The sequence below is a fragment of the Oryzias melastigma genome, linkage group LG20 (assembly GCF_002922805.2).
Source record: "Oryzias melastigma strain HK-1 linkage group LG20, ASM292280v2, whole genome shotgun sequence".
Classification (NCBI taxonomy): domain Eukaryota; kingdom Metazoa; phylum Chordata; class Actinopteri; order Beloniformes; family Adrianichthyidae; genus Oryzias; species Oryzias melastigma.
Genome location: NC_050531.1, coordinates 1,974,513 through 1,978,441, shown reverse-complemented (window position 1 = coordinate 1,978,441; position 3,929 = coordinate 1,974,513). Strand labels below are relative to the sequence as shown.

The 3,929-nt window shown below is 39.8% G+C and overlaps 1 protein-coding gene across 1 annotated transcript in view; it reads right to left on the bottom strand.

Moving 5' to 3' along the window:
- The window catches only part of LOC112150995 (cadherin-6), an 83,452-nt gene extending 79,560 nt beyond the window's left edge, over positions 1–3,892 (bottom strand). Inside the window, exons 1-2 of the mRNA XM_024279557.2 lie at positions 3,367–3,892; positions 2,203–2,278 (exon numbers count right to left, since the gene is read on the bottom strand). The gene's annotated coding sequence lies outside the window, so the exon portion shown is untranslated. The remainder of the gene's footprint in view (positions 1–2,202; positions 2,279–3,366) is intronic.
- Positions 3,893–3,929: the final 37 nt, after the last annotated feature.

Here is a 3,929-nt window from a genome sequence, read left to right as displayed (position 1 = left end):
GGGGGGGTCTCTTGGATTTTTTTGTGCTTTTAGGATTTGCTGTATTTTACAGCAGATATTTAGAAGTTTTACAGCATTTTCTGTTCATTCATCGTGTGAAGAACAAGGCAGTATTTCCTTTTTAAAAATGGAAGACAAAAGAAGAAGTTTATTAATATGTTAAAAGCATTCAATTGACCAAGTATATGTTATATGAAAACACACCTGAGAATTTGGTGGATTCTCCATCTAAAGATGTTCCCAAAGGTGATTATAAAACTATATCAGTATAATAGTGCAAAAAACACCCGATTTTCAAGTTTAAAGTCCCACTCCATCCATATTTTTCTCTTTTGTAAAATCTTTCCCAGTAGTCTATTACTTACGATTTTGTGGTTTTTAGCCAAAATCAGAAATCCTCCGTTGTTTTCAAAGACATATTTTATACTCAGCAGAAGTAGCTCATTAAGTATACAATTCTGGCTTGTGGGCAGAAATGTTAACTTCACTGGGAGATCTGTTTGCTCACGTGCAAGCTTATAGCACCAAGCTAGCATTAGGGGCAAAAAATAAGACCAAGCAATAATGGATCAATCCAGCTGTGCAGTTTTGAGCCAAAGATTGGCTTGGATGAGGAAAATGAACGCGCACAAGGGGGCGGAGAACCAGAGTGGTAAGAGAGACTTTCGCACATCCAATCAGTAGTTAGGTCAGTAACCCCAGCTTTTTCTAGCATCCGGTTTTCTGATCCAACGCGATATGAATTACAAAATATTCAGAAACGCAGCTTTAATCGTAAATTATATATATATATATATAGGTTATCTATTATGGTGAAAAATGCTACAAGAACATGTTAAAAACACAAAAAAGAAACAGTCTAATTTACCTATGAACACACTGATAGCGGTTCTGCTGAAACCACCAACTTGAGGTTCAGTGTCTTTTTGTTTTAACTAATTGCTTTTCCCTTTTGCTTTTCAGGACTCTGTTTCTTAATTTCCCTTATTTAATAAACTGTGTTCCTTTTTCTCACTGGTGTCCACTTGTTGTTATGGTCCAATTTTTGATTTTCCCCCTAGACTTGTTGGGACTATAACACCTTGACACGACAGAAAACCATTATCATCATCAGTGTGGGCCCTGACTACCAAATTACCTGCGTCACATCCTACCTTATCGCCTGATCAAAAAAGGTTCAACCGTTACACTATAGCAGTTCAGAGACAGGACATCCTTGCTGTATATCACAAGAGATCAGAATTGATCTATGAAGACAACCAAACATCTTAACCATCCAGAAACTAAAATTCTAACCAAAATCAACCAATGGATCAGAGAACTTCACCAACACAAATAGGCTCTTGAGAACTGAGAAATACCTCTCAGCAGTACTGTCCAGACAACAGCTCTAAATACATCCGTGGTGCACTTCTAGTGATACAGAGTCAGTCGTCCATTTGGCAACCTTCTAAATGTCATCAGTCGATTGTAGGATCTTGATGCCTCCATGTCTTAAAGGTTGAGCAACCAAGTCCTGATGGGAGCCCTTTGACTCAATCAGAATCTGGGTCTTTTCAACCTCCAGGGTAACAGAATTCCCCTTCCCCAAACGCCATTGTGCCCTAAACATTTCCAAGCTCTTGTAAAACAGTTCTCCTGTAAGAATTCACTATTGACACTCTAAAAGATCCCAAGAGATGAAACCAAAGTGATACGGACAGGATGACTCTCCCAACCAGAAAAGCCCTAAAGTGAATCTACAAACTGTTCCTTGAAATTTTACAAAATCCAGTCTCCACCCAGGATGACTAGATCATGTACTGTCCGAGTGTGACCCACACTTTTCCTGTCACTTTAAATATTTAAAAGCATAATTATCAACTAAGAAAAAAAACCCATCATCATTCTCCAGTATCCCTTTCAGAAGTCTCCCGGACATTACCTGCTCACAAGACAAAATATTCACCATCAAAACAAGTCTCTGACCGCGAACATACTTTTCCTCTTTCAGAATCACGATAATACCATTCAAAATCTGGAAAATAAAAAGGAAGCTCACCATTCTTCTCAAAGACTATTATCTATACCTCCTTTAACCAAACTGTGTGGATGGTTGATGGAGGAGGCGTTTCACAGGACGCCATCCTTCGAACGCAAGAAACAAGAGCGGTGTCAAAACTGACAGCCATCCCTATAATAATAATAATGAAATAAACTTACCTTGAAAAACCTGAAGAAAGAGGTTCAATGTACGTCCAACCTTCACTTTCTGGCAATACATTTAATCTCACTCCACCTACAAGAAACCGAAAGAAAGAACCAAAGAGAGAGAAGAAGGAATGAATGGACCAAAGCAAAACTACCAGAAAATAAAACATAAAAACACTCTCTACAGTGTGTAAACGTGTCAAGTTTATCCGTGTGTAAACGAGTAATTCAGCCGAGCTCGCTCAGTCAGTAAAACCTGCAGGTGTTGTTCCTTTCCTCACATTTGTAAAGAAAAGCATCTGTCTGTCTGAATCAAGGTCTTGTTGCTTGAAAGATTCAACTTTCAGATGTGAACCCGTCACCAATGCACGTGGGATTTGTGTCGTTCACCGAGTCTGACAGTCGCAACAGCAGCAAACATGTCTCTGTCTACATCTGAAGCAGATATTTTCAGCCTGTGAACAACACAGAGACGCTAGTACGAGCTTCATTGGGGTAAACACCTCTGAAAAAAAAGGCTAAGCTGTTGGCCCAAAGCTCTCAGACGGGTGGTACCACGACGCAAAACAAAAACACAGCAGAGAAACAAATCTACGATGTTTGACAGGCTGCAGGCCTCAGTGGTTCACACAGTAAATGTAGGGGTTGATGGGAACTGTGGTTCTCTGTCTACAGATTATTAAAGCATGACTGAATACAGCTTAAGGCCTTTGGAACCATGTCCTCATGGAGAGGTTTGGGCTCATCCGATAGAAACCGTCTGAACGTTGATTCAGTTATTAGATCCAAACGTGTTACAGGATAACTGCAAACTCATCTTTGGAAAAGGACAAATGACAAAAACTGTCCAATGGTTGGTTTTAGCTCCTGCAACACATAGACTTTAGCACAAACACCAAAAAGGCTCAAAGATAAAAACATTAACTCGTCTGATCTGATTTCAAATGTGAAGTGGTCCCTTATCGCAAGTTACGTTCTGAAGTATTACCATGACAGACGGTATCTGCAATGTTTTTATAACTCTTATAGATGTTTTAAGGTTGTAAAACTGTTTTCTAAACACTTAGTACACCTTTTTCAGACAGACACAAACGTCTTCACACTTTTGAAAATAAGTCCAGAATTATAGAGTGAAAACAAATATCTGACCGCCATCAAAGATTTGTGTAGACAAACCTTCTGTATGGGAGACACTGCAGAGCGGAGACTGACTGGAAGTAGTCTACAGCCAATCAAAACACAGAAAACAAAGAGCTTTAGAAAATAAAAAATAAAAAAAATGGAAAATTGCACAAAAGGGTAAATTGCGACACAGTAATGCCTGGTTCACACTGGATGGGGAAGAAGCGAAACAGGAGTCGCCTTTATTTTGCGTCCTTGTTAAGCTGTGGCGTGGGTAACACCAGGCGCGGAGCGCCGCAGTCCTCCGCGGAAGGCTCACGCCGTGCAGCGGATCGATTCTGCATCGAGTGATCCGCGTCAATTCTGGCAGGAAGTTATATATCAAGATACATAAGAAAATTTGGTTTATTTTTTCAAAATATAACCAATTGTTCACAATAAAACACTGTGATTGACAAAACCGATCATGTTTGGTCATGCACTCCACTCCGCGCCTCTCCGCGCTGATTTTTGGCACTTCTGCCTCCAGTGTGAACCTAGAATTAGGGACCATCGAGAGTCCTAAATGTCAGAATGTTAACGGTATAGTTTCCATTTTTAAGTGTCAAGACTGATAT